The 26,304-nt window shown below is 38.1% G+C and overlaps 1 long non-coding RNA gene across 1 annotated transcript in view; it reads right to left on the reverse strand.

Annotated features, from left to right (window-relative positions):
* Positions 1 to 23,714, reverse strand: part of LOC113026831 (uncharacterized) — a 96,691-nt gene extending 72,977 nt beyond the window's left edge. Inside the window, exons 1-3 of the long non-coding RNA XR_003272958.2 lie at positions 23,607 to 23,714; positions 22,394 to 22,474; positions 4,020 to 4,113 (exon numbers count right to left, since the gene is read on the reverse strand). This is a non-coding gene — a long non-coding RNA (uncharacterized LOC113026831). The remainder of the gene's footprint in view (positions 1 to 4,019; positions 4,114 to 22,393; positions 22,475 to 23,606) is intronic.
* Between the last annotated feature and the right edge of the window lie 2,590 nt (positions 23,715 to 26,304).

The following is a 26,304-nucleotide window of genomic DNA, read 5'->3' on the forward strand; positions in this document are numbered from 1 at the left end:
CTCCCCTTTTTTTTTCTCTGTCTTCACATACTACTGCTCTCACTCTCTCTGCCTCGCTAACATGTTGACAGCAGTTTGTTAGTAGGTATCAGTTTTCAGTGAACAGGCTGAGAGGGAGAGAGGGATGTGGTAATCATCTCTATCTCCGGCTGCTTGGCAGCGTTCCCCTCGGCATGCTGGCAGACACTTGCCATTGAGCGGCTGTCAGGCAGAAAGGGTGTGGGATGTGGGCTCAAGCTACACAGGTCACGGTCATTTCTTTCCAAAAGCCACTGAAGCTAAAACCTTAAGTGGCATTTGAGCTACCTGCACTGTCAGTTCTGACACTCGCAACACTAACAAGGAGACCACCGGTAGAGAGTCAAACTCGATTATGCCTCCCTGGTGGTTTTCCTTAATATAGCTAAGCTACTGCCAGACTTGTTTTCCTAACAGCACAACATTAAGGGATTGTTCTGCAGATGTGCGAGGTATCATTTATCGGTTTATCTAAAAAGAGTAACAAATACATTTCTCCAATGAATTAGATTGACTGATTTAAAAAGTGTGTAAATTTCTACGTAATCTCTATATGATGAAAACAGTATTTTTTTTTATATATTGTGATATACTTTCTATATTGTTGAATTTTTAATAGTTGTCAATTTTGCCTGATTCTGTATTTATTTTATGTGACAGCATTAGTTTACTTGTTTAGTTATGTATGCAGATATGCATGGCTTTTAAATTCAACTGTATGTAGTGTGTAATTATGGTAAAACTGGTGGGCTGCTTCATTTACAGCATAATAAAAAATAAAATTAAAAATGATTTTTAATTATACTTCAAAAATCTGTCTTTTGTTCCTTCAGGATGCTCTTTTCGTACACAACAGGATTATACTCATTTTTCTCCTTATAATAGCTACTCTGCTTTAATTCAAAAAAGTCTTTAGGTCACAAACCCGAGGACCATATTTTTATTCTGAATTATTTGCAAACATTACTAATCAGCAAAAGAACCACCATCAAGTTCCAGAGAAAGGTTAAAACTTTAAACAAAACTGCGTGGAAAAGTATCCTGACTTCCACAGCTGCAAAATGAATTGCGCTTGACAAGCTGCAGTCTCTAAGAACCTGAACCTGTGATCTTTAGAGTGATAGCCTCAAGTTCATAGCAACAAATACCCTCAATCACTCAGGGAGATCCTAAGTCTCTCTGTTGGCCAATTACTGCTTTTCAAAAGCCTGCGGCACCCAGGAAACTTTGACTCCTGGAAATAAAGACCAATCTGAGAGAGAAACATTGCAGCTATTAAAATCTTTATAATTCTGTAAATCACAAGTGATTTGTTTTGCCCCATGGCTTGTTCCGATACATCCTTGCTGCTATTGCAAAGGGCACGGGGTGACTGCAATTGAGGAGAGCAAGCTTATTTTTACAACTAAGCTTAGAAAAAAGGGATGCCTTTTTTCTTCTTCTTTTGGAGTGCAGAAGGCAAAGATCTCCTCTGTGTCATAATTGCCTGAAGTTAGAGAGTAAAGGCTCTGGACTCCTGATGTTAGTGTGGGCCTTTCATCAGGGGGGTTGGAGTCAGAGGTGCTTTAAAAAGATCAGGCACTCTGGAGAATCAGACTCTGTTTTTATTTATGTAATAAAGGCATTTTAAAGAGAGAAAGAGAGAAATTAGCATCACTTATCTGTTGATGCCTTATCCCAGGGTGATGCTGTCATTGTTTAGGATACTGTTTTTGTTGATGATTAAGGCTCCCATTATTCAAAGCAGATTTACATTTTCTCAATTATTTCATTTGTGAACTTCAATATTAAGTATGCTATACTGATTAATTTTGAGGATGGATTCTGAAATTAGCCTGCTTATTCAAACAAAGTGGAAGCCAAAAGTGGTAGAGAGGATCATGCAATTATGAGTAAAATCACTCCAATTAAACAGTGCCATGTTAACTTTTAGAGAGCACACACTCGACATAATATAATTACAAATTGGGATGGAAAAATGGAAAAGAAAACACCAACATTATGGAATGAAGCATTTACAGTTGATGGATTCTCAAAAGGCTCTTCTATCCTCTGGTGCTCTGGGTTAAGAATGGCACTCCTCTGCTGCTGCAACGCTCTCCCTCCCAATCGCCACGCTCCCCATTCAGCAGCGCAAGGCCCCTCTGGTACTAGACAAGAGCCCTGACTGAGGACGCTTTGATACTTCAGCCTTTAATCACCAGAGTATCCTTATAGCACCAAGCTGATGGAAGAATGGGTCATAGGAAGGATGTCCCAACCATAAATCAGACTACAGGGGTGACAGCACACAAAATAGGTGAATTGTCCTTGGGTTCCCAATGCTGGCGGCATCCCTTGTGTCCCCAAGTCACACAACCCTTTTTATTATTTGGGAGCGAGTCAAACGGATGCCCTACCAGCCATTCTGCCCTCCCCCTTGTGTTTTCCCCCTAGTCTTCGAGGTTGGACCCTGCTATGAACTGTTTCCAGAGTCAGTTACTGGTGTAATTGAAAGTGCTTTGTCATCGCTTTGAGCCAAACACTGATGGATGTGAAGTTGAATGAGGTTTGGGTTTTAGTTATACGAGTGAGCCTGCGTAAGATTTATCACCAAAGGCTTAAGAGGCTACAAGGGACCATTAAAGCACCACCAGCATCTACATCACAGTGAACTGTTCATTATTATTCATTAAAACAGAATACCTTTAATATGTCTAGTTTCCCATGTGGAAAAAAAAACACACACACACATATAAATGCTGGAGAATAGAAAATATTCAGCTGCCAGGTTTTACAGTAAAGCAAGTCTGATGCATTTGAATGGGCTTTTTTTGAAAGGGTTTGTAAAATACTAAAATGCCCTTGGAATTTGAAAAAATCAGAGTTTAAAAAAAATAAACTTTTTTTGTCTTTATGTGTATTGTTTTTAATCAATGCCCTTAATTTTGCCCTTTTAAAACTCAGTATAGAGAAATGAATAGCGCATATTTTCTTAAATTGTGCTATAAATAATGCTTATAATAATAGTGTTAAACTATACATCTGCTAAACCCACTAGGGGTTTTTATATCTTTTCGGAATTAGGGTGGCCTATGGAAAACCTATGAAACCATTTAATTTCAATTCCGAGTCGACATGCACATGCAAAGCGTGGGAGGTGTGCTAGTTCTCATTGTCTCCCACTTATTATAGGCTGCCCCCAGCTGCCTGGGCTGTGAGGGCCTGGATTCTGGCTCACATCCAGCATTGCTCTGATCTGGGCCTCTTTGTGATTTGAGGAGTATAGAGCTTTGCTGGGCTGCTGTCCTAGAGCCATGTTGGAATGCAAGAGCAGTGTTGGAGGTGCAGAGGGAAGTGACCTCACTGTGTGATGCGAGCAAGAGTATGGGGCAAGAGTTACACATTGAGGTTGGCTGGATTATAAATAAAGTAGCGTGTGGATTCTGTGCTGCAGCCGGAAAACAGGAAAGGTGAATACAAGTGCTCACAGCACAGTTGTAAATGGTGCCCTATCCGAACATTGGCTCAAGGCTGCCAAGACAACATGGTCAAATAAAATAATACTGTTAAATTTAAGTTAAGGTTTTGCTTTTCAATTGTTTATGTATGAGTTTTCTACAGTATGACTGTGTTTGCGATCATTATTGTCTGCTATCCTAAACAATATTTCTTAGCAATGGTTGCACATGGAAGGAACTGGATGCTTGTGTTTCTACATTCTTCTTCTGTTGCGCTGATGTTGTTCTGCTGAGTAAAAAGCTAAATAAGTAAGCAAATTTTATTTCTGTAGCACCAAATGCTTTACACTAAATAAACAGGTTCCTAAACATGTTCACGCTATCTGTGCTTTTTCATTTTTGTATTTCAAAATATTTTTAAAAATACAATATTGAAAAACTTAAATAAATTATTATAAAGCAAATAAACTTATTTTTTATTAATTGTGTTAATATGCCTACTTTGTACAAGACCAATTATGTGAATTGCTAGCTACATGTTAGGGGATACTCATGACTGACCTTTGAGGGGCCTGTGTTCACATGGGCCGCCTTGTGGAGCTGAGGAGGAGCAGGGCGAAACAAAAGACCAAGACCCTGCCAAAGGCATAAATACCTGGGAGGAGAGACAAAGACAGCTTCACTTCAACAGGATTCACAGTGTCCAGGATAAACAGTGCATACCTGCATGCACCACCAGTGAGTGAAACTTAACATGACCCTCAGGACATCCCAGCGCTGTTTAAAATGTGGATGGGATGCTTTTGTACTTTTGTGGTTGTTCTGGACCATTTGTATAAGTTTATCAGCACCAGATGGATTCTTTTTCCTGTGGTTTTAGTTGCGCTTATGGCTTAAAAATCAATATCTTAGAAACAAAATTAAACATACTCACACTTGCAATATAGATACTTAAAAAGTGCAATTTTCTAAATTAACTATTTCATAATGCTAAGTGTAGACAAATCTTTTAAGAAGTAATCAATAGATATGCAGTTGCCTCTGGAAAAATTAGCATGGTAAATTAACATTAACTCGCAGATGGTTGGATATGGGGCATCGCAGTGGCTCCAAACAAACAATTGATTAACTTGTAAAATCCCATTGCCCAGCTGTTATTCAGGCTGTTTACCATAAATAAAAGAGGGGGAGTAGAGAAAAGATCCAGATGCTTTGATTGTAGCAGAAAGGCAATATGTCATTGTTCTCAACTAACACTGATGGATGCTGCTTTAAATGGGCATTGGTTTTACTTAAACATGACAAAGTGAGGGATGACACACCACTGGTCAAAAAGGTCTGGAGGTCCAGCAACGCCTCAGCACTTCCTTTTTTTTTCCAGCCAAGACAACCTCTTGTTCATGTATCAGCTGCCAATAAAGAGAAGATGTTGTTGGGAAAGGCATTCAAGTTTATTTGTTTTGCTGTGTGTTCACGCTGAACTTGAGAAATGGAAAAATGATGACAACAGCCTATATCAAGAGAACAGCCAGGACCAGTTCATAAACTACTTTCTTTTACTCATTCCCAGATATTTACTGGTTTGGTTTTGTTTCTTTTTTTCTCTGTTTTGTCCATGTTGGCTCACTAGAGCCTTTAATCAGAGTAGTTGACTTGGGTACAATTATAATTCATTACAAAGTTATCATTAATTGTTAAACCCCTCTGCATATTGGAATGCATTCCAAAATTTAACAAAGAACATTTTGTGAAACCCTAGAAAAATATGCAGAATCACTTAGCAATAAATTAGTAATCACTGTGTTTTTAAAAATAACCATATAAATTGGCAGTAAACTAAAGAAAGTCTGGAGATCAGGTAAAATCATTATATGCAGATATATATGTTTAGTTATATAGCATGACTTAAAAATGTGAAAAACTTGCTGTGCTTTTAAACATTGCTTTCAATGGACAGATGTACCTCAACCAGACTTCAGAGTGATGTCAGATGGTAAATGGTCCAGTAAAGTCTCTTTTCACTGGCATATAAAATGCATATCAGCTGGTCTGCCAGCTGCAGAAGATCAAATACAGGTTCTCAGAACAGGATGACATCAGAAAACTGGAAGGAAAAAGACCAGCCTTTCTTTGCATGGTAAACTTGTACATCAGACTTTAGAAGTCATGTAGTTTCCCAGACAGAAGGAGGTGAAGGAGAACTGAAAGCAAACCTTTGGGACATTTTAAGTACAGACTTCTGCAACTAATCATCCACTGTCAAAAACGACTGAGATACAATGCAGGCAGAAGTTTTTAGGTCAACTGTTCACATAGGATATAATGTTAATATGATCTGGTATTAATATGCACCAATGCATTTCATAGCAACAATGTGACATGCACAAAAAGTGATAAACATGTAATGCATTTGTCTTCCTCAATGCTTTCATTGCTTCAGCATATGTTTGTTACCCTAAGTTTCCCAAAAATGGATATCTATCATCTTTTCAGTGCAGTAGCTGACGTTAGCGTTTTGCTAACGTCAGCTACTGCACTGTTTGTATTAAACAACAGCTCTCTGCAGAGGAACAGAAGCGTGTAAGCAAGATTAATGAGTTAAGAAGTTAAGTAGAGCCTGACAGAGTTTTCAGTGTTGCCTCTTTAGGTAAGCTTTCTTGTCATTCCTTTCAGTAGTCTTAAAGGCGGCCAATCCATAACTGATATTGTTTCTTTGTGTTTCTTTTTCCTATCCAGATATGTTTTTACTGCACTGGCAGAATGTTTGAGATCATTGTTAAGCTGAAAAATAAAGTTGCTGCAAATCAACCCTTTCCAGATGGTGTTATATGGGGGATCAAAATCACACGATACCTTTCTGTGTTCATTAATCAATCAGTTTTGACAAGATCCCCAACACCATTGGCTGAAATACAGCCCCAAACCATAACAGTGCCACAACTGTGTTTTCATAAAAAAGTTTTACAAAGGAGGCCAAGAGAAATTTAGTTTCATCACTCTCCGAGACCTCTTGCTACCCATTTTCTGTCTATGTCTTGTGTTATCTGGCACACTTCTCCCTGTTTTACTTACTTAAAAATATCTTCTTGACAGTCATCGTTTCACTAAGACCCTGTCTGACAAGGCTTCGGCAAACTGTACATGGATTAGGTAATGGCCAAGACGTATCTCTCAGGTCATATGTCAGGGTTTTTTTTCTTATTTATACATATAAAAGTTGTAACTGTATGACAAAGTTGGGAAGAAAAAGTGATTGTACTTTTTCCATATATCACTTTCAGTTACCTGCTATAGGCAGTCTTTAGTCCTGCCACCTCTTCTTTTGTCCAGAGTTTCTAGTTTTTGCCAGTTTTCTATTTACACACTGAACACAGTGGAGTATCTGCCAATTTTGGAGGAACCACTTGTTGGGCAAAAATATTTTATGCCTGTCAAAATGTGTTACCATTGGCATTTTTCATAGATTGAACAAATCTTTTTAAGTAGTCAAAGTAACTAAAGATACAGAAGTAGTAGTTTGAAACTGGCTCTTTGCTAAGTTGCCTGTTGTGTGCAGACACCAAACATATTCATTCTTTGAGTGAGGTGCTTTTTCATGGTTCGATGAGTCATAGGCCAGTGTTAAGTGACTGAAAAACATTCATCCCGAAAATTGTTACACTACATACCTAGCATAAAAAATAGAGAAAAAGCAGCCAATGTACAAACGAAAACTTTGAAAGAAAGCCCCAGAAAGCCAGGAGACACATTGTTTAAGACCACTTAAAGAAATGAGAGGTGTCTTGAGTCTTTTGCACCATGCTTTACCTTTGCCCTGGACAAAGGTACAGTAAGTGACTAGAATCAACATTTTTTCACTCATTTTTTTCCCAATGACATGCTCCAAGGAAGGTCCAGGCTCTCAAGGTACCAAGGGTTGCACAACAGCTTACACAACCTACTGGACATATGAATAACACTGAAAGCAAGTCTTGAAGTAAAGTTACCATAGCACAAACTGCCTGCATGTATTGTAACAGAAATATAGAGACACCAGTAAATAAATATATATATATATATATATACATATATATATGTCTATCCTCCAAGCTCAGGTCCTCTACCAGAGGCCTGGGAGCTTCAGGGTTCTACAAAGTATTTTGGCTGTTCCTAGGACTGCACTCTTCTGGACTGAGATCTCCAATGTTGTTCCTGGGATCCACTCTGATTATCACTTGGACCACTGTTACCTTCACCCTCCACATATTTTTGAGCGCTTCTTTGAGCCCTTGGTACTTCTCAAGCATCTCGTCTTCCTTCTTCCTGATGTTGCTGTCATACAGAATTGCTACATCTATCACTACGGCCGTCTTCTTGTATTTGTCTACCACCACTATGTCCAGTTGGTTAGCCACTACCATTTCGTCCGACTGTATCTGAAAGTCCCACAGGATCTCAGCTTAACCACATATATTGCACTCATAACTAGGAAATCAGCTTTGTATCTCAAAGCAACTTCATACCCAAAGTTAGCTAAAGACCAATCAAAAGGCAATCTGTCAACAAGCAAAAATCAGACGACAATTGCTATTACAGCCATCTTGGTGCTCAACAGCAGAACGTCTGATGAACTTAACCAGCAACTCCTTACTTATACAAATTTGGCTTTTCTGACCTCAGTGGATTTTTGTGTGGCAGTGATGTAAACGTATAATATAGGGTTATCTCAGTGGCATCACAGCTGTCACAGCCAGCTGTGGTGATGCTGGATGTGGTGATGCTGACATCAGCAACCTTGAAATCTTCAGTCAGAAAATGATTTGATGTGAAATTAAATCAGTAGTAATTATTGAGTTTGTAGAATTAAAACAAGACTGACATTGCACTCCTTATTTGGCAACGTATAACACAACACTTACTCTATGCAGTATTTTATTATAGCCTTCTAAATACTAGACCTAGGCCCATTTACTTTAACATGGACAATTAAAAATGTGATTTATGATATTTTTCTTTGAACGTGTAATGCACAGTTGCTTTATGTAGACTTGCTGGCAGAAACAGCCGAGTATAGTTCATATGAAGTAAAGGAGAGTCAAAAGAGGAAACAATTAAGTATGTGCAGAGCAAACAATTATTTGCTTGGAGTTGTATGCTTCTATATTATGTTTCTGTATACATACTGCATATGCATATGTAATGTATATGTGTGTCTGTATATAGCAGTGTGTCTATTTGTTAAGTAAAACAAAAAACCTTCCATTTATGTGTTTGCCTGGCCAACAAAGCTGCACATGAAGTTGTTGTTCTTTATAAAGAAACACAAAATTCTAAAATACAACATCCATCCATCCGCTTATCCTTTTCTGGGTCGCGGGGGGCACTGGAGCCTATCCCAGCTGTCATAGGGCGAAAGGCGGGGTACAACCTGGACAGGTCGCCAGTCTGTCGCAGGGCTAACACATAGGGACAGACAACCATTCACACCTAGTGGCAATTTGAATTATCCAATTAACCTATCCCCACAAGCTGCATGTCTTTGGACGGTGGGAGGAAGCCGGAGTACCCGGAGAGAACCCACGCAAACACGGGGAGAACATGCAAACTCCACACAGAAAGACCCCGGCCTGATGGTTGAATTGAACTCAGGACCTTCTTGCTGTGCGGCAACAGTGCTAACCACCGTGCCACCGTGCTGCCATAAAATACATACATATGTTTTATAATTTACAAGATATCCACAATCAATAAAGCTTCAAGGTAGACACCTAGTACTATTGTTATAAATTAAATAACCACCCAAATGTGAAAGAAGTTACAGACTTACTGTGAGTGGTCTCTTTTTTGGATGGCCTCTGGTCTTTTGGATAGAATGTCTCATTATTTCCATTCATCACTCTTTTTTTTCTAGTAGACAATTTATGATTAAATTCTAATCAGTTCATCCTTGAGCCCTTGGACACTTGTGGCCAAATTTAAAGAGATTTCCTCATTTTATTATCCCAAGCATTCCTGGGATATTGCATTCACACAAACGGGATGGACAGAGCCCAAAAATATAATGCCTTTCTTAGCAATCACCTGTCCTTGGTGGGGATAAGAATAGATGGGACTCAAGATCCAGTTTTAGCTAAAAAGCAACATTTTTTAATAAATACCAGCAGGTCAAACAGCACTGAAATGTTTGGAAATCTAAATGAATTATATGTTTTGTTTTGTTTTTCTGTTTCTTCTCAGTAATCAGACTTCAGGTAATACAATAGTCATGCTGACAATGAAAACATGTGTAGGTTTGTATTTTCCAAACAGAAAACTGACCAAGAATAAATAAGAAAATCAATAAAGAATTGGACCTATAACCAAAATCAATGAAGACACTGGGATCAATATGCTATCAGTCTATATGGGCAGCTATAACAAACCTACCTAAAACAAACTAATAACAAAGTGAGCCATTAAATTAGATGATGATTTTCTGTGACTTACATTCAAATTAAATCAATTTCATTTGATTTAAGTTTTTTTGGCAAACATCAAAAGAAAAAGGCAAGCCATTGCTTGAAATATAGAATTTGGCATTGCTCTTCAAAGTCAAACCCACACTACACAAGTGCAGGACACAAAAGTCCAAAAATGCTCTTCTAGGGAAAAAGTTTACAAAAAAACAAATCAATCAAGATGCAATTGTGACCTGTCAAAGAATTTACAGATTTATTAATACTTGATGTCAGCCCAGATGCTGAGATGTGTGGATTTGGAAAGTTTTTGTGGGTTTTCTTTGGGAGCTCTGGTTTCTCCTCCAAATAAATAACATTTCATGTTAATGCTGTCATCGACCCATTTTATGATTAAACATTGTTCCAAAAAGTTTGAAAAAGTACTTACAGACCATTTTATACTAATGCCTGATGGAGTTTCAGTGAATCTGAAAAAAGTATTGCACTTAGTTCCATCCAAGGAAAGACAATAAAAAAAACTATGAATAAAAACAAAATTCATATAACGTCTCACTTTTATGTATTTAATGTTGAACTTGTTAAATTTGTTAAATTTAAAATTCAAAGTCTTCCAGGGAGAAAGAGAACAATGAAATATAGCTACTTATTGTGAGAAAATATCCTTTTACTGACAGGTTTTCAATGTGGAGATCCAATATGATTCCAGTCAGTGAGACAGTATGTCAGATCAGCATGTTTTTTGTGATGTTGCTTTTACTTCTCTAATGTGAATCCATGTGGCCAGACTGCTCGCAGACTTGGCCACTGGCTGAAGCCAATTTTCTGAGTTAGGCAGCAGAACACAAGACTCCCCACTTGGAAAAAAGAGAAAAAAAACAGTGGAGGAGTTTTAGCAGTCAGCCCTCAGACAGGAAGACTCTAGAGGAAACACCAGAAAGCCATTAACTAACCACAGAATTATGGTGATCTATTTGCTGGAATGGGCTACAGATAGCTAATGAACAAGCCCCCCCACCCCCCGATCACACACACACGCATACACACACTGCATATACACACAGAGAAGCAATGCTGAGAGAGCTCTTACTTGTACAAAACAGCATGACAGATCAATGCCTGATTCCTAAATCAAGGGAAAAGGTTATTTTCTGTCTCACTGGGATTCCACTTACTATCCCCCCTATATCTAAGACACTCCCATACCCATTTAAACCAAACAAGTCCACCCCCAAACAACACACGCACACACACACATCTCCTAATTAAGAGCGAGGCGGTGCAGCTTTTTTGTGTCTGTGGTTATGCTTGCAATGTTAGTGTCTGGAGTGTGAAAACAGATCTGATGGACTGGTGCCCTCAGTTCTCCCTGATCAGGCTCCAGCAGGTATCCCCCATGATTGACAGCTCACAGGTCATCCGCCCATCTCTCAGTCTGTTAGAGGGTGGGCGGTAAAGAGATTTGGAATGCCTGGGACCCTGATTGCTTTATTGCTCGCCTGTCAGAACCATTGTACAGCTCTGTATTATTAGGGCTTGCCATCTCTCACCGTCTGGTAGGTGTCGCGTCTCAGCTCTGCATAAAGAATCACCACTCCATTCAAAACCCTCTTTCTTTTTGGCTGAAAGGAAGAAAGCACAGATTTTTCCACAGAATCTCCTGTACTGGTTTGTCAGATAATACAACACAAGTGTCTCCAGGGAATGGTTTGGATGGCGCTGCTTTACACTCAAATGAAGAAGATTTGAGATTCCATTTGGCAATAATTTATCACAGTGATACCAACAATAGTCTATAACACTACACTGAAATTACTCTGATGTTCCTGATTATGTATCTAATCATGCTGAATTTTTACTACTCTAGTGTGCACATCCCTGAAACCGAAGAAGATAGCAAGTTTCTCTATTATGCATTCCTCTTTTGTGATGTTTTATTCTATAAACCACAAAAAGGAACCAAAATATCTTTCTTAAATAGAGTGGCAAAAGTTAAAAAGCAATGATCAATTTAAAAGACAATTATATATAAATTGTGCAACACATATAAAAACTGGTTTATCATATCATTCATTTTTAAATAAATAATGCCTAAAGTTACAAAATCCAGCTTTTCAATTGTGAATGTGGACAATGTGTGTGGGGTTTCTTTTGTTATAAATTTTCATTGAAATTAGTATATTATTGAGTTTTCTGGTCTAAGAAAATCAATAATCAACAATTTCAACAGATTCTAGAATTCACTTTTTAAAGAGTTAATTCATCAATAATAAGATCGGCATGTTTAATCAATAATGAAGTTAAAGCTCCATCTCCACTAAGAAAAACTGATTTATTTATTACATTTTGAGAGTGCCCTAGTATTTTGATGATGATATGGTGTAGATTCCGTATAATAAAAATGTTCCAGACTAAACTGTTGGGTTGTACTGTGTCCAGACGTGCATTCTATTGGAATTTGTTTAATATTGCAGTTTAAATATAACAAATTGAATTTTCAATCAAAATGTTTAATCATAAATCGCCAAATTTAAGTTTATTAAATTTTCACATATAAAAATCTTATATAAAATCTTAAGGTAAAGGTAATACAGGGGAAAGAAATGGTTTGAAAAGTATACTTCACTAGCTTTGATTCCCATTGGAACAAAGAACCTCATCCAAAGCTAAAATGGCCCAGTGAACAATGTCTTTACACAAATCCCTAGCTGATTTTTTTTTTTCATGTTATTCCCCAGACCGCGATGACAGACTGGCAGGTTGTTGAAGGTCATCAAAGCTATGCCTCCCGCCCCCCCGAAGCCCAGGTGATGGCCAGACTACATCCCCAAGTGATCTTGCTCCTCCAGGCCACAGCAGAAACAAGCCCACTGGGGTACCACGTCACTGTTTCCATGGAGATGAGGTGACAGGCTGGCCGCGGCGCAGACTCACACCTTTATGGTCAGCGACTCAGCGTCTCTGAGGAGACTTCGCTGTCTAACAGCAGTTGCACACAAGTTGCGGTTGCCCCCACTCCCACCCCAAAACCATTCATTGTCTCTTTTTGTTGTCGTTTTTAAAGCCAGTCCATGCGCAACATGGGACACCCTTCCTCTAACAGTCCAACCCTTCTTGCCCTGGCAGTGCTACCCTTGTGAGCCCTGCTGGGAACAGTGGTGAGATGTTAGATTAGACCTGCAAGTCTGGGCAGGGCCTAAGAGGGAATGCAATGTGAAGGGACTGCCCATTCCGTCTATGGCTCATGCTCCATTGTGGTTTTATATGGGGGTGTGAAAATATCATTCCCCAGTGCTGTCTCCTTTAAGAGCCTCTCACAATTGGCTGCTGACGAAAACTGGCTTGACTAGCTCAGTTCAGTATCCCTGTTGATCTATGTTATCACATCTCATTACACCGACTATATCTGACAGACAGTTGAATAGCAGATGCATACTTTCAAATCTATCCATCACTGACAAGCAGCTTTCATGCCAGTGATCATATTGATTTTTAAAGCGAGACTGTTCTTCATTCTGTATGTGTGTCCTAATCTGAAAAATGAATGATAACCTCTTCATCACTCTACCCCCTGAGTGTTCTTACTGGAAGCCATATTGATTTTGTTAGTCTGAGAGTCCTTGCATTGCATGGCCTTTACCTCAGGGACAAATCTAATTGTTTATCTCTGGACAGACTTCTGCCTTTACTCCCTTCTGTCTCATTATGTGCCAAGATTTGTCAAGTCAAGTCTCTCCACACTCTCAAATCGCGCTTTACAACATGTCGTTCGGCAGAACACTACAGATGGCTTACTTATCAACAGACCCTCCCACATGGAATGCCACAAACATGACAGCACAACACACTTGCAAAAATATACACAAACTGACATACAATGTAATCACACTCTGGAGACACGATTACACATACTGACACACAAAACATGAGTCACATTTTTTAAGAAACACTGATTTTTGAGATCATTGTGTAAGCTTTCTGGAGAAAATTGTAGACATTTTTTATTATTTTGAGGACTGCAATACACTTAAAAATAGTTGTAAGAATATTTCTAAATCTTTATTTTATCATGAATTATTTCCTCATGTCTAGTGAATCATACCAGAGGTGGCTCATAGTAGAATAAACCACCGATTAAAATGAAAAGCTTTAATAACTCATCTGCAAATGCTATCTTTACCAGCCTGGTCAGGTCACTGACCAAAGCTGAATTACAATAGCATTCCTCTACTTTATTATAGCAAACACAGTCCTTTACAGATCCAAGTTCTTTTTTTAAATAAGGAGTGTAACTCAGTGCATTGTGCCAGACTACTTCAGCTGCACTTACAAATGAATGAATGAATCACTGAAGCTACTGATTTACTACAGTGTGAATTCTGCTCAATATATTCACTGCAAAAGTCCTGTTGTATGATGTGTGTGAGTTATCAGGAACGAGAGAATGACAAATGCCTTGCACAACGATGCCAAAACCATTGCAAGAGTCAGTACAGTGCATTCAGAAGGTAGATTTAACCACTTGATTAGATGCATACATAATGCAATCTCATCAGTACAGTCATGGATAGAATGTAAATAGTAAGCAGGTGAACCAAATAATTATGGTTTATATACATACTGTATATTGATTTGATTTCCTACTACCTACTCAACTAAAACATGTTTAAAAAATAAATGACTTTATCAAGTTCAACATCCCAAAATCATGCAAAATTTTAAGATTCTAACCAGTCTACTTGGCATTATAACACTTTTCAAATTAGTAACCCTAACTCTTCCATAAGGACTATAATATGAAAGGTTAATCAAATCTGATAAGGGTTAATGGCTTAGGATGAATAACTATACTCTTTCAGCTGCCAACAATTAAAAGCCTCGTCAACATAGGAAGACAATAATTCAGTACAACTGGAAAAACCTGAGTCTGTACAGTTAATAAACCAACTTGAATGAACATGAGGACAAAATATTTTTGTTAATATAAAGACTTTTCTTTCCGATGACCTTTCTCGCTAGCTCTCCAAACTCTTTTAGGCCATTGGAAGCCCTTGGTCAGGCTTTATCAGTGAGTTAACTCCAACGAAGTAGGCTAGATCAATAAGCCCACTCTCAGAAAGGAGCCAGAGCAGAGAGTTAGAGGCGCGGGGGAGAGAGATAGACGCAAGAGGCAGGGAGCAATCAGAGAGCTATGGATGTGTGCCTTCAGGAGTGGATCGATGCACTGACAGGAGCCCTGCTTTGTTCTCACACAGTGCTCAGATGTTAGGCATGCTTAACATGATTGCTTAAAGGTTTTTGTTTGCCTACTTGTGTTTTTGTTTGTCATTTGTCTACTTATAGTATATCATGCTGTCCCTTTTACAATGTAGACAGATCGTTAGGGTTGTTATCCTATGTCCCGTTGTTTTTTTTTTGTTATTGTTTTTTTCACAAAGTACGTCAAGATATGATTTTTTTTTTCAGCTAGACTTTTAGTAAGCATTTTATTCTGTCAAATTTCTGCAAAATTTCTACAAATGCTTAAGACATGGATAGCAACTAGTCCTTAAGTAACAAATACAAATATTTCAAATATGCTTCTGAATTAACAAACAAACAAGCAAAATTGTGTATTCAGACATATTTTGGCATCCACAATTTTCAGCTATGAAAACTATTTCTTTTTGCAAAATTTGGCTCTTACATCCTTGTCATTTCTCTAGATCAAGGGGTTGTCTTATTATTGCTAAATTGCTTTTTTCATCTTTCATCTCTACATATGGTCGTCCAAAGCATGTTAAATAATTTGCCATACTAAATGCTACGCCAGCAACTGCTTCTAACAAAAACTTGGGTGTGCCTTGGGTGTGTTAACCGCAAAGGACAAGTAGGTGTCAATAGATCTGCTCTCAGAGCGCATGGGCCGTTGAAACGCATGAGCTCTTTTCCAAGGCTTAATAAGATAGCACAGATGTGCCCTTGTCTCAGCCCAGCCCTACGTCTCATTGTACTTTGGCCTCCCAACCCTGCCATTGCAAGACCTCTATAGCACTGGCTGCATGAGAGGGTCTCATTAGGACAGACAAACGAAAACCGAGGGTCAAGGTATATAAAGGTAGCCACAGTTAAGGATCCTGCCTCTAAGATTAGATGGACGCTTCACCACATCCTAGGGCCACCCTGCAGACCTCTGGCCCTCCCAATCATGACCTCCAATATCCACCATTATTTGATGAAGCAGAGCTTGATAATTATTTTGCGTGGATGAAGAAGGGGGCACAGTGTGAAAGGAGTGTCTCATTCTAAGGGAAAGGATAGTAGGGGATGACAGAAAAAAACTAACAAAAAAAAAGATCAAAAGCAGGCCTTTCGCTTTTCATGCCTCAGAGGCTCCAAAGAGGATAAAGAACAATTGGGTCCTGGGTATCCTGTCCTCTCTGGCAATTAGACTCAGCTGATGAAGTGAAAGGGATGAATGGCAGGGTTCAAGGCCTTCTCTAGGATTCACACAACAGGATGTGTTTTTACCTTCTTCTCCTTTATCTTCAGCTCCCTTTAGAGCGGCAGAAATCCAGTTGAAATATTTCTAGATGAAGACAATGTAATTCAAGGTGCCAAATCTTAATCATAGGAATTGTTGAGACTCAAGAGGTGTGAGTCGAGTGAAAGGGCCAAGAGAGACGTGCGTGTAATCGTACGTTCATGTACACATTTTTTTAAGGTCACAAAGACCATTATCTGTTTCAGTGAAAAAATAATGTGAGTGGATATAAATGTAGGATAATCAAGCCTGTGATATGAAATTTAAAAGCTTAAGAGAGTATCTCACAATTAGTATATCTAGTTTTGTTTTAATCTGCCTTTTTTCAAACCACATGACATTTCTTTAACATGATATAGTCACATACCCCTAACCAGTCGTGTTAGATACAACTACACAGCAAACAATAATTCTGTTTTTACTTTGCTTCATTATAACTGTGAATTAAGACAAAACATTTTAACTCAAATAGGCTTTTAATTACTAGGAAGGGTTGCAGGAAGTGTAGAGTTTATATTGTTGTTTCCCATGTGGGCTTGTCAGGGACATTTCGGGATTGAGCTAGGTTTATACACTGTTATGTCTAGTCTGTCATGCTAAATTCTTCATGTTTTTTCCACCATCTGTACAGTTCAGTTTTGTGTGCTGTTCATTATTTACATTTGTGTTAGATTAGTGACGCTGTGACACCATGAGTGCAGTGGGTTGCTTGTCTGATGATACAAATTGCAAAAAAAAAACCTAAAACTTCAGGTCATTTTGGTTGGTCCTTTGGCCAGGTATGACGAGTGGGAATGGAAGCATAATTCAAATATTCACATATATTGAAAACACCTCCGAAAACTGTTTACTGAGGTAACGAATGAAGTGATGTTTATTTTCATTTTCTCACTGTTTTCTTGTGTGTTCTTATTACGACTTCACTGACTTCTTAACACGAACAAAGTATGGCTGTTTGACTTTATGCAGCAACTCATGCCTGCTGGCTATGACAATAACATCCAGTTTGAAGACACCATCTTAGGGGGCTATTTGCACTTTACATACTTTCCATATATACTGTTTAGTGACAAGCCTGTGTTAGCATACACAGTTGTCTTCAGAATGATGCTCTCCTAATTGTTAAATCCATGCCGAGATAGTCAAGCTGCTGACTTTTTAATCAAGACTCAGAGAATACCCACAACTGCAGAAAGAAATAATTAACATGGCAAACAGGATAGGGTCAAAACAAGGCTTTGCATTAACCTAGGACAACTGGTAATAGAAGAAACACTCAGTTGCTAACTAGAATTGTAACATGTCACTAGCACTTTTGAAAAAGCACAGTATGGTCCTACTTTAGGTCAAAAGGAAATTAAAAAAAATTTGAATATAGAAACTAGAAACTGTTATTATGAGTAGATGACACACTGGAAAAATGACCAGAGAAATGCTAAAATTAAAGTTGATTTGTAAATTGTTTTAAAAAGCAAAGCAAATCTCCCCATTGTCATTTTTTTAAAAGTTATTGAACAGTTAATAGAAGTAGAAAAATACATTTTTAGTCCAAAAAAAATTAGACTACTGAGAGGAAAATGTTATACTCTACATCCAGAGGCAAAAAGAAAACTCTAAATTCACATATTAGATTAAAAAAATAAGTCAATTAGCTTGCAGTATATTATCTAAATATGTGAAGGATACCCTTTCAAAAGGTCCATGTCAAATTCTTGACAGTTATACAAAATATATTAAACTTTAAACTTGGCCTGGCATTAAAATCCAAGCCAGATTCTCTAATGTGTAGGAAGAGGTATTAACCTGATACACAAAGTATGCTAAATGTTACATTTTGTCTTAATGACTGTTTTTGCATTAGTGAATCTGGTTTCAGTGCACTGAATTTTTTAGTTTTGGAGACGGAAGATGAAATGGGAAATATGCACGAAAAAACATTTTATGTGATTTGGATAAGGGCAAAGTTCTAGTGTTGTACTTTGAAGGCTACTGGATCCATTTCAGAGGAAAGTAAGTGAAATTAAGAAGAAAAAAATGCTGGGCACCATGTGTTAAGATGCTACTTGGAAGATGCTAAGCAGATACAGTCATGCCCCATGATATTCATATGCTGTATTTTCCACAAAATTGCACCCACACTGCTACTTTAATCTGAATACATAAACTTACAAACCACTTGCTGCCATTAGGTTATCATAGATTTCATTGAAAATTCCTTACAGTGCCCATGCCAGTAAATGGATCCCGTCTCTTAACTATACTGCTACACTGCACTAAAACCTTAAGATGATTAGTGATATTCTTTTTTTTTTTTTTTTTCTCTTAGATTAGTGATATTCTTAAAACCTAGCCCACTGATAATGTGTTTAAAGAAGCGATACGGCTTTTCCAAGCTTTGAGTTCAAAGTCTGAGAAGCATGGGGTCAGAGTGCCAATGGGCTAAACAAAGAGTAGCCAAAATGGGCTTTGGGGGATTTCAAACTCAGGCCCCTGAACCCCTTTGATCAAAACATAGCTACCGCTATAGAAATACTAAGTATCGAGTGCATGGAACTGTGCTGGTAGCAAAGAATCATGAGTTTGGCTTGTTGAATAAGAAGGTACAAAGTATGCTGGATATGTCACGAATATTATTATATAATAAAAAGACTTTAAGAACTATGAAAATACAATTTTTGTATGTAATGGTAGGTAGATTCTCAAATTATGTTATATAATGGCTTCCAAAGCTGCTATATTTTCAAACAGGATAGATGCAAGGGATGCTGTTGAACCTAGTATATTTGTTTAGATGTTTTATATTTCACTTTTATTATCAATCATCACTTTTAGATATGATTTTAGACAAGATTTCTTTCAAATTTATATATAAAACTAATTACACATGAAGATTAATCAGGTGGTAAGCAGATTTTTCTTCCCCATCTGTTTTAAGGGTGGTATGGGCTAACTCACAAATATTCAACTGGCTAATTAGTTCTACTTTGACTCTCAGTGAATGCCAGTGTACTTAATGAAATAAACAAGAATAAAAATGACTGAAACTCAAACTTGAACAGATTTTCCCATCTTGAACAGCCCTGAGCAATTAAGCAGGTATGTTTTCATATTATTCTAATATTAAATCAATTACACCCAAGAGAATGTGACTGTGTCGGTTATCACGAAACTGTCAATGAGGCTAACAATATAGTATCAACAAATGTACAGTGAAATTGATGTCTTTTTTCTTAATTTAAGGAAAAGAATGTCATGAAGGGAATATTTATTATATGTAAGATATCTAAAGTTGTTAAATGAAAAAAGAAATGCGTATAATGTCAAACTGCACTTAATAAAAAAAGAAAACTTAATTTTATGTGATTATTAGCATCCTTCAGTACAACACCTCTGGGTATCAACAACAACAACAGATTAGTCTGGGAGAAAACCATATTGGCAAATGGAATATATGATGGAGAAGATAATTGCATTGTGAGAATTTCAATTAGCCTATGTAGGTCTTTGAATATTTCCTTATGGCACTGGTGGTTAGCTCATATTTAAACAGTTATCGCTGTGTTTCACAGTCCATTAAGAATGTTTTCAAAAGGTCCATAGTGAATGATGTAGTGTCTAGTACTTTCAGATAGACCTTATACTACTCCAACTTAGGAACATACAACTGCAATATAAACCACAACATATGTTGCACATCTGAGAGAGGGGCAGTTATGGCTTGTTACACCCAGAGTACTGCAGGCAAAGATTAAAAAAAAGATTAGAGTCTACAAATGAATCTTTCCCTCATTGTTGTCTACCCTAGCTGTGGATTAAATCACTGTTTGGTATGTAACGCCATATAACAACGCTATAAATTTGGTTTTCATTAATTTTCCAACTTACCTCAAATAATTTGCTTCTTTGATTATGTCGCTATCAAACGATTTCATCAAATGCTTGGGTCTAAAACGTTGTAGAGCACAAAATTAAGCAACAAATTTTGTTTTTTCCTAGCACACAATGCAAACCAAAGGTTTAATTTAGTATAAGACAAAAAAAACAGTATAACTATCTTAATAGTGAAGCTAAACTAATCAGTTTTGGGCATTATAACTTGAAAATAACATTTAGTGATTAATTGACTATTAATGGCCATGATATAAAGAAAACACACATTTTATTTATTAATAATATGCATGAAACTCAAACAAAGGTAAATAGTTTTGAAGATTATGATGAATATCATATAACTTTACACCCCAGATTTAAGTCAGGAAAGGTTAACACTTTCTCAACAGGAATCTTCATTGCTTTATTTTTTAAGCTGACACAAACAATATAGCCAATATAGCCAATAGAAAAAGACAAACTTACTGCTATATTTTCTATTTATTCCACCCTGAAAAAGCCAATTACTGCATTAAAACATTATTTTTCAGCATGAAAGATATCTTCCTTTATAACAATGAACAAAATTTCATTTTATTATTTAATCTATTAGAACTGGTTGATGCCTCCTGATGACACAAATAGATGGGATGCACAAAATGTAATAGGCATCTTGTTTTAATTGTTCAAATTTTCTCTCTTTTTTTAAGGTGACAGGGCCATTACTCCAAAGTCACCACTTATCAGCAGTATCACCGAGGATTAATGGTTTCACTTCTGCTAGTAAGAAATGTTTAAGTTGTCCTGATTATCAGTGCAAGAAAAAGAATAATGGTTATTTGTCATTGTGTTAAGCAGTGGGAGAGACTAATCTAACAAAACACCGAGTTAAGAACACCATTAACCCTTTCTAGTGAAGCTGAGTGGGATGTGAGTTGGATTGTGCCCAACAGTGAAGCCCAGTGTCTAAAATAAATGCTTGTCTTTGTAAGAGCTGTGTCAATCTGACTCAGAGGTGCATTATCCATGAGCAGTTTATGCTATAGCAACTATAGTTACTCTGGCTTCCATACTGAGCTTAACATTTTCTACATTATTCACTATTTTTGGACTGTAATCACACTTTTATTGTGTAGGAGACAGTGACCTACAGAGGAAAAAAGGTTTGTTTTTATAATACTGCATAAGAAAAAAGAAAAGCTAATGGGACAACATCTACTTCCTTAAAGTTAATAACAGCCAGTCAGTCAAAGATACACAAACAAAAAAGGAAATTTCATAATGTTACAGTAAATATTACATTCATAACCCCATTGCAGAACACAAACTAAATATGGCAGTAAGTGAAAGATAACATTATAATGGTAAATGTTCAGACATTGAATTTAGTTTAGGACTTATACTTGTTCGCACCAGAACAATTACCACCAATATCTGGCATACTACCGATTTAACACATTTGTCTCGTAAAGGATTTTTTTTCCAGTGGTAGAGTCCCTGAAGCTTTTGTACTGGTGGTGCTGCTCCAGTAATCGCCTACATTATTTTCCTTGTCTGTCACCTTTATAGTATCTATTAGCCACTCTCTACTATCTGTTTGTGGGGCATTTTCTCTTCCTTTTTTCCCATGAATGTTTTATATATTGGAGGGAGAATGATTGTTCTTTGCAATGAGGCTAGCGCGTGGCCTCAGTAAGACAAATTGCTCCAGAACGTCTAAATGGCAGTCAATGATAACTCATTGTAAGGAGAGTAAGTGACTTCCAATGGAGTGGATAGGGGACAGAGAATAATGGCAGAGCACAGGTGAAAAATAGATGTTTGGCTCAGTGTAATTACTCCATTAGGGGGCTCTCTGTTAATCTACCAAGCCACAGCAAGTGTTTTTACAGCGATGAGGAGGTGACAGGCGAAAATGACTGCAACTGGACAGAGAGGAGCCGCGCTGCCTCCCCAGTCACAACACACTCTATGAAGTGTTTACTAATGGACAAATGTACTCCCAGTCTGTGCTCTATGCGGCATGCCATATGAGCTACTCCAGTCAGAAGTTCATATAGTGATAGATGTATTGATGAAGCTCCTCAATGAGCTGACATATTAATTACCTGCAGTATGGTCCCATGCATGCAGAGTGCTTTAACCTTCACTGTCTCTGTTTTGTGCTGAAGGATGGATCAGCTGTGTGCCTGTTAAATATGAAAATCTGGGTTAGAACAAAAAAGGGACAAAGGAAAACCCACCCGCTGGAAATCAACACCCCCATTCTGCTGATTTTCCAGACAAACATAATGATAACAATTTTTTGACCATTTGGTGTCTGCTGCTTCCGCCTGTGGCAATCTAGACAAAAGAAGCCTGGAAAAAAAATGCTCCAATATGGTCTTAAGAGTTTATTCTGACCATACAATCTGTTTTCTTAAGTCAACTTTTAAAACACTGCTACGAGCAGTGCCCACAGCATTATCAGTGAAGCTCAGATTGACCTGGTATTCACCTTTATACCATTTCCCATCTGTTTAGGTTCCACCCTAGAATTCATCCCAGTTGGCTGTAGGCCCACTTTGCATTGGGCTTTCTCCGTGAAACCCTGAACAAAACCCTGTAGGAGCTAGACTTTCTGTTCGGCCTATTTCAGAGGAAGATTTCAGCTTGCATCCCAGGATTTCAGCACCTGACTTTTTCCAAGTGCTTTCCAATGTAAAAAAAAAAACAACAACAAAAAAAACAACAACAACAAAAAAAACATAAAGACGAAAGCGGAAAAATTTAACCATTTGTTTCAGCGCAACTTTAAATTTAACTCAAATAAGTCGAATATCCCTGCACCTCAACAGCAGTAACTATGGGTTTATATAGTGAGAGGAAAACTGCCTGCAAACAAGCTGGTTACATTAGCCGACAACGAGTTTATTCGAATTTCTTTAAACGCATCTATTTTCATTCAAGTTACATTAGAGGCTACATCCTTGATTATAGCTGTTCTCCTTACTGCAGCTTATTAGATAGGAGGGACCGACCTTCAACTTGATGAGAAAAAAAAAATTAAAAAAAATAAAGCTATCAGCAGGCAGGAATGGCTCAAAACACACACAAAGGCACCAATACAAGGCGTCCAGCTGGACAATTTTCTCTGCCCCAAAAGCTACAGGTTGCGGTTAGGGGACTTCAAATGGTAAGGACAGTGAGAGGTGCCATTATCACTCAGTGATGAAAACGAGCACGGTGACCCGATTAAAGCGAGAATTTCTGGGTCATGGTCTTGTTTTTCAATGCTTAATTTGTCTATCGATAGTGACACGGTCCGCGGCTTGCACCTACCTGTAATATTATCTTTCTAAAAGTCGTGGTTCAGACAGGGCCCTTGTCACTGTAACCCAACACGGAGTGAGTGAGCGGATTAGCCCGCAGCGTGTAGCGGGGGGGAAGAGCAGGCTGCCTGCCTGTGCTGTGCAAGTTGCGGGCTGCGGCGCCACTCAGTGGACGCTCCGGTTTCAAGAGCTCCTGCTTCACCGTGGGGTCTCAGTCACTGCAGTCTGCTGTGCGTGAACGATACAAAGTGTTTCTCGAGTTTTTAAACCATACATAGATAGATAGATAGCAAAACCTTCTTTAATACTTCTATTGAAGACAAGTAATGATAAGTAATAGCTGGACCTACATACAGCCACATAAGATATGCATAACAAATGCAAGCGTTGCTTTCTGTCTTACATTGCACAAGAGTATTGGGAATACTATGGACCTACACTTTAGCCTTCACCTGAGCTGAAACTAGGTATAGCTTGTTTAGGTGGCCTTTGGTGTGTGATGTATGGTAACAAATAACAGTTCACAGTGTCTGTGGTCTAGCCTTCTCAGGGCTCCCTTTGCATCAGACACAGTCCCCTTCATCTCATGCTAATGTAGTGCAAAAAAGATATCCAGCTTTAAAGACATGGCAGTGAGTTTAAAAAAAGGCTGTGCTTAGTGTTTGAAGTCATAAATGTGACAGAAGACTTCAAGAGAAAAGACCCAAGACTGGCAGTCTAAAGATGAGTGAGAGGCGGACAGGGAACATGTTTTTTTCCCATCCAGAGGGATATTCTGTGGCCAAGCTTGATTATTAGAGATGAAGGACAAGCTGAGAGGATGTGGGATTGTTAAATTCTTGAATCCTTTCACTAAAGAGCCCCCTCCTATAACATTCTTCCGCGCTCCATTTCTGTGCATTTATGGCGCACCCTTGATTTTGTTCCCTTTTCTTTTTAAGGCCGAATGAAATTCAGATTCCTTGATGATATGCAAAAAGCAGAAGAGAAATATGGAAATATAATTTGAAGCTGGGCTGGCATTTAAAAATAAAACTGCAATATACATTTACAGTGTTTATATTCGAAAACCAAATAATACTGCTACAAAATGACCGAATTTCCTGTTTGACTAGAAATTATAGGCTCACCCCCCCCCCAAAAAAAAAATTTAATCACTACACTGTATATGTAGAGAGCACTTCAGCTGTCTATGGTGTTATGTGAAACCCTGGCTGTGGATTCAAAACCTTCTTTCCCCTTTCTGTGAGAGGCTGTGCTTCATTTGATGCCCTGTCCATTATTGCCAGCATATTTGAAAAGTGCTAAGCCTTGAAACGAGTCCCATATTATTTCAGGCCGGACTGAATATTTCACGGCAGGAGGCAGAAAATGAGACCTTCCCTCAAGAGACTGCCTGCAGTGCATTCTACTTGGTGCAGCAATCGGAAGGTCTCATACTGTGCAAAACACACTTGAACAAACAATTATATATTTATCCACCACACTTGTGAGATTTTTTTAAATTTCTTTATTTTTCCTATCCACTTGGTTGTACCAAAAATTAGGAGGGGGGGGGATGCAAGTAAACTGTATATATGGAGTTTCCTTTAGTTTTGGGCTTGCAGCTATCGGTATCAGCACCTTCACCAGGGACAGTGAGTATTCACCAACCCTTAGAATAAGGTGTTTTATCACCACCTCAGGAGCAGAAACACATTCTAGGGAAAGAGGAGCTTCCTTTGAGTTGCATCCAGAGTAAACTGCAGCAGGCTAAAAAAAATTAATAAATAAATATAAGCTAACCAGATTGATACCTGAATCCCCTCTGCCTTCTTTAAATCCTATCTCGTTCTTGTGAGATTAATCTGTGTTCTGGTGCATGATTTCATGAATGTGTAACAGACTCTTCTGTGGACAGTTGTCTCTCTCTTTGACTGATTCACGAGAGTTAGATAGCGGCATAGCGCTCTGAAATGTTTGCCGGCAGAATATTCATGAGTTAGGAGTGGCAGAATGAGGAAAGTTCCCGAGAAAGCTGTAACACTTACTAGTAAAAAAGAACTCAAGAACATATGTAGGTGTGTTATAGTCACCCACTCAATTTGCCCTCTGCACATTTATACATTATTACTGTTTGAGTCATTCCTGGATTATTCTACTTGGCAAGCACCAATAATACTATGTATGTAGATATGCATTAGGGCATTATGGTAACAAAAAAAAAGCTGTTTCTGTGGAGATGTGTTCTTTTATCTGGTAACATATATAAATACATACACATATATTCCCCTTTGACATTTGATTTTATCATCTACCTTCAAATTATAAAATTGTGGTCGGCCACAAATGACATCTATTCAAATTTAAAGTTGACATATAAAATGTGCTTCAATTTTATACCATAATAGTGAACAAACTACTCAATTTGCACCTAAAAGTAGATTTGCTACAGGAAAAAAGTCAGACAACAAAGCTTTGCTTAATCATTAAAACTTCAGCTGCCAGTGACCTTTGGGAAGGATCCATATCTCTGTTCCTGGAAGAAATGATGTGAATGGCAAGCAGTTGTGTCCTTTGTGTTTTGGGAAGATATTGAGTGTTTGAAGTGTTAACCCTGACACTACGCCTTTGGGGCGAGCAGGCGAAGGAAACATGTCACACAATAGGATGGGACTTGGATCTTTGCTTCCCCTATCCTGACCTCTGACCGTTATTGGTTTTAAGGG

Source organism: Astatotilapia calliptera, chromosome 7, assembly GCF_964374335.1.
Source record: "Astatotilapia calliptera chromosome 7, fAstCal68.1, whole genome shotgun sequence".
Classification (NCBI taxonomy): domain Eukaryota; kingdom Metazoa; phylum Chordata; class Actinopteri; order Cichliformes; family Cichlidae; genus Astatotilapia; species Astatotilapia calliptera.